This window comes from Terrapene carolina, unplaced genomic scaffold (genome assembly GCF_002925995.2).
Source record: "Terrapene carolina triunguis isolate 2854851 unplaced genomic scaffold, T_m_triunguis-2.0 Scaffold461, whole genome shotgun sequence".
Lineage (NCBI taxonomy): Eukaryota > Metazoa > Chordata > Testudines > Emydidae > Terrapene > Terrapene triunguis.
Window position 1 is genome coordinate 1 of NW_020664812.1, and position 9888 is coordinate 9888.

A 9888-nucleotide genomic window follows, 5' to 3' on the forward strand; every position below is an offset into this window, starting at 1 on the left:
GCACCGTGTGTCTGTGCCATGCATCAACCATGTCTGGTCTCTGCACCATGTGTCTCTGCCGTGCCCCGAGTGTGTCTGGTGTCTTCACTGTGTATTTGTGCCATGCACTGAGCACGTCTGTTCTGCGCTCTGTGTCTATGCCATGCCCTGAGCGTGTCTGGTCTCTGCACTGTGTCTGTGGCATGGACCGAGCATGTCTGCTCTGTCCTGTGTGTGTCTGTGCCATGCACCAGCATGTCAGGACTGTGTGTCTGTGCCGTGCACCGAGCGTGTCTGGTCTGTCTTGTATGTCTGTGCTATGAACCCAGCGTCTCTGGTCTTTGCAATGGGGGGGGGAAGAGGACGAGCAGGGGGTGGGGCCAGAGTTCCAGCCACTCCTGCGGGACCCCCAAATGGGCCGAGGACCCTGGGCACAGGTCCCATCGGCTGTGCGGGAATCCACCACTGCAGGGGACTGGACTAGATGAGTTCTCGACAGGGCCGGCTCCAGCTTTTCTGCCGCCCCAAGCAGCAAAAAAAAAAAGACGAGCGGCGGCACTTCGGCAGCAGCTCAATCGCGCCGCTTCTTCGGCGGCAGTTTAGCGGCGGGTCCTCCCTCTCTTCCTCTTCGGCGGCACTTCGGCGGCAGCTCAAAGAGGAAGAGAGGGACCCGCCGCCGAATTTCCGCCGAAGACCCAGACGTGCCTGCCCGATACCGGACGGAGTGCCGCCCCTTTGAATTGGCCGCCCCAAACACCTGCTTGCTAGGCTGGTGCCTGGAGCCGGCCCTGCCTCTCAAGATCCCTTCCAGTCCTAGGATTCTAGGATTGTCCCCTAGTGCATGCTGCTGAGCTCCCGACGCGGGCTGCTGCTGCGTTCGGGCTGGGCTGGCTGCAGCGCTGGGGCACCGAGCGGGTCTGTTTCTAGCAGCCCTCGGGCCGATGCCCCAGGCTGGGCATTTGCTTTCTGCCTTGTGAGCTCTGTAGCCTGGCTCCAGCTCGGCCCGCAACCCTGGGGGAGCAGCAGCCCAGGGAGGAGAGCGTGCTGCAACAGCACCTCCTTGTGGCCACGTTGCTCCTTCCTTCCAGACAGTTCCACTAGTGATTTCTGTCCTGTGTGTCTGTCACCCCCTCCCCAGGTGCGTCTGGGCCTGGGTCCAGGCCTGTGGTGCTAGAGCCCAGGCACCCCAAGAGCTCTTTAGGGTCTGTCTACACAGCCAGCGGCAGCTGTGTCCACACTGCAGCTCAGGGCCTGAACTTGCACGTCCCTCCCCAGGCCTCGGAGCCCAAATGTCTACACGGCTTTGCCTAGCCTGAGTCTGTCAGCTGGGGCACCGCGCTGCTGCGGACTGTGTGGACGCCGGATCCTTAGCTGTCCTGGGGTCTCACAGAAACAGCCAGTCCTGTGCTAGACATGAGAGCAAACAGCTCGTCCCCTGAGGAGGAGCTGGGGGGGAAATCAAATGTTTTAAAAAGTTTTCGAAAACAACCAACTTTTCAGTTTTAAAATCGTGTCACTAATTTTTTTTTTTTGATTGATTGAAAATTTATTTTTCGTTGTTTTTCCCTCTCGGCCGCCTCCCCCTTGCTTCCCTTTGCTGCTGAAAAGAGGAACAGCCGGAAAAGGGGGAGAAAAAGAAAAACTGGAAAATAAAGAAACAAAAATCATTTTTGTCAGAAGAAACCCAGAACATTCTGAAAAACAAATTTGTCTGTGTGAAATTTTCATTTTCAAATAAACTATTTTTAATGGGAAAAAATATTTGACAAATTTCAACCAGGTCTCAGTATAAATTGGACTCAACTCATTTCAACGGCTCGGGTTTCCTTTCCCCTCCCAGTAGATTCCTGTCCCCTTCCCCTCAGGAACCAGTTAGTGTCAGGTGTGTGGGGGAAGTTTTGAAAATGTTACTTTCTAAAAATGACACACTCTGACTTTTTAACGTTCTCTTGAAGTGCAAGGAACTAGTGCCCCCTTCTGGCGTATGTATGAATCTATTTCGCTTAAGAAAAGGATGGTGAAGGGTAAGTACCTGCCAGGAGAACAAATATTTCATGATGGGCTCTGCAGTCGAGCAGAGAAAGGCCGAACACGATCCGATGGCAGGAAGTTGAAGCTAGACAAATTCAGACTGGAAATAAGATGGACATTTTTAGCAGAGCAAGTAATGAACCATTGAAACAATTTACCCAGGGTGGTGGTGGATTCCCCATCACTGGCAATTTTTAAATCCAGACTGGACGTTTTTCTACAAGATCTGCTCTAGTTCAAACAGGAGGAATTAGCTCAGGGGAGGTCTGTGGCCAGTGTCATACAGGGGTCAGGCTAGATGATCACAGGTGTCCTTTCTGGTCTTGGAATCTAGGAAAGAAAAAACAAACACAGACATTGTTCCAGTAAAAGAAAGAAAAAAAAAAGAAGAAAAAGTGTGAGTGTGTGTCGGGGGGTGGAGGGGGGGACACACTTTTTTTTACTTTTAACCCCCCCCCCTTTTTTTTTTCTACTGGAAAAAGGGGGAGCGGTAAAAGTGAGTTTGTTTTCCCTCTATTTGTCTCACTTTTTTACAAACATCCTGTGATATTCTATACCTTGGGGGAGCGCCCTGTAGCCCCCAGATTCCTCACTTGTACATAACTCTGATCTTGCATATAAAGCTGACCATGTGAGGTATCAGGGGAAAGGTTGTGAACTGCTGAAACCCACTGTTCCATCTAAATATGTATATCTTTAGTGCATGTGAAGTTGTGAGAATTGTGTAGTATGGTTGTCACTAAACCACACTGTAAATTGGGGAATCAGCCAGATATTAGCTCCCCAGAAACAATAGCCAGGAAAGTAACCAACACCCGGGTGGGTGTCGAACAACCCATCAACAGCCATTGTCCAGCAAGGGAGCTACAATGCAATGACTCACCTGCATAAGGCCCCACCAGGGGAATTGCTCAGCCTCGCCTGGTGACTCAGCAGTGCCCCCCAGACATGCCTGGACTTGTGTTCTCCAAGCACATGGACTGAGGGTATAAAACAGAACACGGGGGCTCCATGCTGGGCCTTTCTCCTGCCCCCACCTACACTGCAAGCAACAAGGACGCTCAGAAGACTGAAGACTCCAACAGAGGAGATAGGCCCAGGTTTAAGGGACAAACCTGTATATTAAGGACTGCAATATCCAGTGTGGTGAGAAAAACTGCTTCATCTAGATTTTGCCCAGTCTAATAGGATTGAGAGTTTAGACCGCGTGCTTACATTTTCTTTTCTTGTGGTAACCACTCTTTTTGCTTATCACTTATAATCACTTAAAATCTATCTTTTGTAGTCAATAAACTTGTTTGACTGTTTATCTTTACCAGTGAGTTTGCCTGAAGTGTTTGGGGAATCTGCTCAGGTGTACAAAGGCTGGTGTGTATCCACTTTCCACTGATGAAGTGGTGAACCAATTAATACATTTTCACTGCTTGTCTTGAGCCGTGCAAGACAGTATATTCCTGAGGTACAGTGCTGGGAGCTGGGGGGATTTGGCTGGTGCCTTTCTCTGTGTGATTCATGAGTGGCTCTGGGAACATTCATAAGAATGGCCAGACTGGGTCAGACCAAAGGTCCATCTAGCCCAGTATCCTGTCTTCTGACAGTGGCCAGTGCCAGGGGCCCCAGAGGGAATGAACAGAACAGGGAATCATCAAGTGATCCATCCCCTTGTCGCCCATTCCCGGCTTCATGCAATCTAGCTGGGTGTGGGGCTCCACATGCCATTGTGCTGAGTGATCACAGCTCCTGGAGGGGTTTGCTGCTGGTCACTAGCAAGGCACTGTGAGAGACAGCCCAGGCTGGAGAGGTAAGGGGGCACAGCGATCCCACAGTCCCAGGTTGCACCCTAGGTCTAGTTGTCAGAGTGAGGAGGTAAGTTAATGCTGAGGAAAGACAAGCTACCGGGGAAGGAGAGACAAGCCAGTAGTGTGGGATTCTGAGTCTGAAACGGCCACTCCAGCCCCTGTGAGATTGAACTGGTGACCCCTGTGTTTCACAGACCACTGTGCTAACCCCCAATCTACTGAGCACCAGGTCCCCTTGGCAACTCATAACTTTTCCCCTGATACCTCACGTGGCATGCTTTACATGCAAGATCACAATTATATATAAATGAGGAATATGGGGGTTACAGGGCTTTCCCCCAAGATACAGAATGTCCCAGCTTGGCTCCCTAGTTCTGAGGGTCAGGTCAGGTCAGTGCTTCTGGAAAGTAGGAGTCACGGTTCAAAGCTTGCGGGGGGCCTGGGTAGTGATCTCAGACTCGATCTCTCCTGACTGCCGGTTCATCTGTCCTCAGCATTAACCAACCTCCTCCATCTGCCAAGGGAAGCTAGGGCCCTCCTCCGTAGCTCAGCGGGTTAGCGCGGTGGTCTCAGAATGCAGGGGTTGCCCTTTCAAATCTCACGGTGCCCTGGGTAGCGGTTTCAGACTTGCACACTCCTCTTTAGTGACTCATCTCTCCTCCCTCAGCAGCCCGTCTCTCCTCAGCGTTAACCTGTCTCCTCCCTCTGCCGAAAGGATGCATGGCCCAGCTCCGGAGGTTCAGACAGTGATTGTGGAATGCAGGGGTCACCAGTACACGTCTCCCGGGGGCCTGGGAAGCGTTCTCGTACTCAGAACCTTCTCTTGGGTGGCTCATCTCTACATGCTCAGTAACTCATCTCTCCTCAGCGTTAACCTACCTCCTCCCTCTGCCGAGGGGGCCTGGCGCCTGGCTCCATAGTCCGAGGGATAGCGCAGTGGTCTCAGAGCACAGGGGTTGCCAGTACAAGTCTGGTGGGGGTCTGGGAGCGGTCTTGGACTTGGAATCTCCGCACTGGTGATTCATTTCTCCATCCTCTGTAGCTTGTCTCTCCTGAGTATTAACCTCCCTCTGCTGAGGGGATTTGTGGCCCTGCTCCATAGCTCAGGGGGTTAGAGCCGGGGTCACAGGTTCAAATGTCGCAGGGCCCTGGGTAACCAACTCACAGTTGGAATCTCCTCAGTGGTGTCCCATCTCTCCTCAGCCTTACCCTCCCTCCATAGCTCGGGGAGTTAGAGAAGTGTTCTTGGAACGCAGGGGTCAGCAGTTCAATTCTCACAGGGAACTGGGGAGCAGTCTCGGACTCAGAACTTCCTCACTGATGGCTCATGTCTCTTCCTGGGTGACTCATCTCTCCTCAGGGTTAACTTCCCTCTCGTGAGGGTACGCTGGGCCCAGCACCCTACCTCAGGGGTTTTGAGCAGTGCTCTTGGAAGGCAGGGATTGGTTGCTGGCTCAAATGTTGAGGGGCCTTGGGTAGCCGGCTCGGACTCTCCTCAGCATTAACCTCTCTCTGCAAAGGGGCCCCATGGCCTGGCTCCATAACTCAGGGGGGTAGAGCAGTGGTCTCAGAATGCAGCAACACAGTTAAAGTGACCTTGCCCTCCAGAATCGATGGCCCTAATCAGTGGGAGAATTGGCCCATTACTTCACTACCAGCTCTCCGGGAGGAGGAGGAGCTCTGCCAATCGGAGAAGCCTTCCCGTTAGCATACATAGCACGTTAGCATACATAGCATCTTCACTGAAGAACATCACTGTCGCATTTTCAGCATAGACTTGCCCTGGGACAGGTAGCATGTCACCACACACCCCTCATATACACACAGGTACGTCTCTTAGCCTGCCCTGAGAGCAAACTTAACCCTTCCCTCCACCCCCACTGGGCAGCCATGCAAAGTATAGGGGAAACTGAGGCACACACAGGCTTCATAACAACATTACAGAAAATTCCCACTTTGTCGCACCACATCCTCCTTCTCTGGCCAGATGTTGACCCAACAGGTGGCCACTGAGCATGCCTCCCATCGGGTCCTGGATGCAAGACAGATGTTTGCCCGCCTACCTTCCCTGTTTCGTGAGGTGCTCTGGGGCTGAGGCAGGAGACAGGCATCCAGATGCCTGGAGAAAGGCAGCAGTATGGGCCCCCAGGGGCCCATTACCCGGCGAATGCAGGCGCTGAGTTTTGGGGCCTAATGGGTTTGACAGTTTTGGGAATTGCCGTGGAGCCTAAAGCTGGGATTTAGGCACCTAAACCTTTGTGAGTCCAGCCCTAAGCCTCTATCACGTGGCCATAATATGTAGTGCGGGCGCCCGGCTTCTTCAGCCCCTGGGACCAATGTTGGCATCGTCCTTCTCCGAACCCTTCTCGGCACTGTCAGCAAAACCGTCCCTCCCCGCAGCCATGCGCCTGCTCAGTAGGGTTGCCAGGCAACTGGATTGCCCGGTCGAAAAGGGACCCTGGTGGCTCCGGTTGGCACGGCGGCGCAGCGGGGACCCGGGGCTATGGCAGGCTCCCTGCCTGCCTGGCTCCACGTGGCTCCCGGAAGCGGTTGCTCCCACCCTAAGTGCCGGCTCCGCAGCTCCCATTGGCCAGGAACCACGGCCAATGGGAGCTGCAGGGGCGGGGCCTGCAGGCTCAAAGGCAGCACGCGGAGCCTCCTTGTGCCTAGGGGTTGCAGTAAGTGCCGCTGGGACCCCGAACCTCCACCCGCAGCCCAACCCCCTGCCTGCACCTCGCACCGCCCCCTGCACCCCAACCTCCTGCCCGAGCCCAGAGCCCCCTCCTGCACCCCAAACACCTCATCCCCGGCCCCACGTCAGAGCCCGCACCCCCAGCCAGACCCCTCACCCCCCTCCCACACCCCAACCCCAGCCTGGTGAAAGTGAGTGAGGGTGGGGGAGAGCGAGTGATGGAGGGAGGGGGGATGGAGCTAGCGGGGAGCGGGGCCTTGGAGAAGGGGTGGGTCATAGGCAGGGCCTCGGGGCAGGAGCGGGGCAGGGCAGGGGTGTTCGGTTTTGTGCGATTAAAAAGTTGGCAACCCTACTGATCCGAACCCTTCTCGGTGCTGTCAGCAAAGTGGTCTCTCCCACAGCCACACACCTGCTCTTGCACGGATCAGCTGCAGGTGCCACAGAGCCGGCGTCAGGGGCTGGGCTGACAGCTCAGTTCGGCAGGATTCAATTTTTATTTTTATTAATTTAATTTATTTTATTTGTTACTGTGTAACTGTTGTTCCAGGTGCTGGAACTGAAGGGGGCTGGGGGCAGCCTTGGGGCTAGGGCTGCACTGAGGGCACAGCTGCCGGGGGGCCCTGCATGGCTGCAAAGCCCAGGGCACAAGGTGCAGGGGAGGCTGTGATGCTGGAGGGCAGCACAGAGACCTCCAGGCAGGGCTGCGAGGAGCAGGAGGAGAATGAGCCCCCCCGTTGCGGGGAGACCACCCCAGGCAGGAGCCAGCCAGTACCGGGGTGGCCTCCTGCCCGCAGTGGGGCTGCAGAGGGCCCTGCTCTGCGGTGATGCTCCATCCCTGCCGGTGCAACAGGGGAGACCCCACTCCGGTGACGGAAACTTTTTTAGTCAATTTCAGTGTCAGCTGCAATTGACATTTACTGACATCTATTGATTTATACCCAATCCTGCTAACCCTACGGATAACACTTGACCCCTGAGTTCTAATTGGCTCAGCCCTCTGATGAAACAGGGTGCGACCCGCCAGACGGCCCCCTCCAATGAAAACACCCCACACGGCTTCAGAAATCAATACGGAGCATATCGAGTAACAGCTGCGCCCTGTTTCTGGGCCAGGTGATCAGCCTGCGCTCTGTACCTGTGCCAAGACACAACAGCGCAATGTGTTAAGCAAGCTGAAAACCCATCTGACGGGGTCCTCACACCCCTGTGGATATCTCATGGCTGGACCCGTTACTAGTACCATCCTCATGTCAGGACGGTGTAGGAGACAATGCTGTGTTCGGAAGTTCACTTTCTTTAGGCGCACATAGTGAGAGAGAAGGTTTACGTCACGGTTAGTGAAGAGGTAGCGGCTGAACTCAGAGAGGAATCTTCACAGTTAAAAAGACCAAAATTTGGCTCAATTGATTAATTCTAACAGGACAAGCATTCCACCGGGTTATGTACATGGTTTACAGAGGGGATCCCTGTTCAACTAGGCCAATATCCTCTGAGTGCACAGCACGATCTACCGTGCCATTCAGGCCTTCATTGTCCGGCTCAGGAAAGATGTCCTGACCTGCCCAGGACAGAGGAGTGAGAACACCTTAAATTTTTAACTGTAACCATTTATTGAACCGTTGTTAGGCCAAAATTGATACCTGTGAGCTATTGCCCAGGCTTTTCTACAGAGGGCAGTTCCGAGGAGGGCCCCGCTGCTTCACTCCTTCTCATTGGACTTCAAACGCCACATGTGGGTCACACCTGGACTGTGCTAAACTCTAAAGATGTTCCAGGCAGGTCAAAGGCCTGAGGACTAACAGCGTTTGGGGGAGGGATGCCTGACACCTTCAACGTTTGCCCTGATGCCCTTCGTTTTGGCAATGGCAATTTTACTTCTGAACGAGCGCGTCCACACAGGGGCTTTGGGGGCTGTGACTTACGTGCATGGACGTCACACCTTTAGTGCCACAGCATGATGACAAACCCTTAATAAGAGATGGGAATAAAGGAAATGGGGGGTCTGTGTTGACGCCTTTAGTTTAAAATGTTTTAACTGGTTTCGCTCTGTAAAGGGGGCACAGCAGTCCTACTGTCCCACACTGCACCCTGCCACTTGGTTATCAGTGGGGTTAACCAGTGGGACTCCCTGACACTTGGTTATCAGTGGGGTTAACTGGTGGGACACCCCTCTAAATCCATGACTCAGACACACCATTTATGGTTCTTTATTCTGACTTTCCCCCACATGCCGAGTGCTGGACAGACCCAGCCCTGGCCCTGAAGAGCCATGAGAGGCCGAGGGGAGGATCTGGTAACCATGGTGAGATGCTGAGATGGGGGCCCAGCCCTTCGGCTAGGATGCTCACCCGCACACAGAGCAAGTCCCAGGAGGAGCTGCATTCCTCGTGCCCGTCATGAGCAGGCCCTGCTTTCCCCGCAGAGGCTCTGCCTCGGGCTCACAGGGCAGTGGTGGGATCCGTATCCACCATGCACGAGGTCGCCGTGCTGCAGTCAATGTGCCATGGCCGTCTTCAGACAGCAGTAGCAGAATGTCATGCAGTACTCCAGGCATGCCACCAGGGGGTAGCCTAGCCTGGTGTGGCTGACCACGGTGTGGCGCGGGGGGCAGCCATGGACAGAGGATCCCAGGGCCTGGATCTTGGGGGTGTCATACAGCACGGGGGCCTGTAGGGAGAACTGGAGGTCGGAGCAGGATTCGCTCTGGGGTGGGGAAGTGTCCAGTCAGCCCCAGCAGTAGTACAGCCCCCCGGCCCATTGGGAGCAGGGCAGGCAGGAGGCGCGCAGGGGCCTGGGGTCTAGGACCTGGACAAGGTACTGACAGCACGGGCACAGGGGGGAGATGTGGGAGGCATTGACCACTGGGTACGATAGTCTATTGCCCCGAGCTCTGAGCTCTCCCTATCCCATTGCTGCGGCTCCCAGCCCAGCCAGTCGGAGACGTCCCAAAAAACACTATAATCGGGGACTTAATTGCAGCCAGTGTCAGAAGGGTATTGGCTGGGAATTGCCTTAGTTTTTGTTTTAATTTAGTATCTATCTATCCATCCCAATACACAATCATCTATCCATCCATCCATCCACCCCCATGCACACCCATCCATCCACCCCCATCCCCACACCCACCCACCCCCCCCCCCCCCCCATGCACACATCCATCCATCCCCATACACACCCATCCATCTGTCCCTCCATCCATCCATCCCCATACACACCCATCCATCCATCCCTCCCTCCATCCCCATGCACACCCATCCATCCATCCCTCCCTCCATCCCCATGCACACCCATCCATCCCTCCCTCCCTCCATCCCCATGCACACCCATCCATCCATCCCCAGCACACCCATCTATCCATCCATCTCCATGCACACCCATCCATCCATC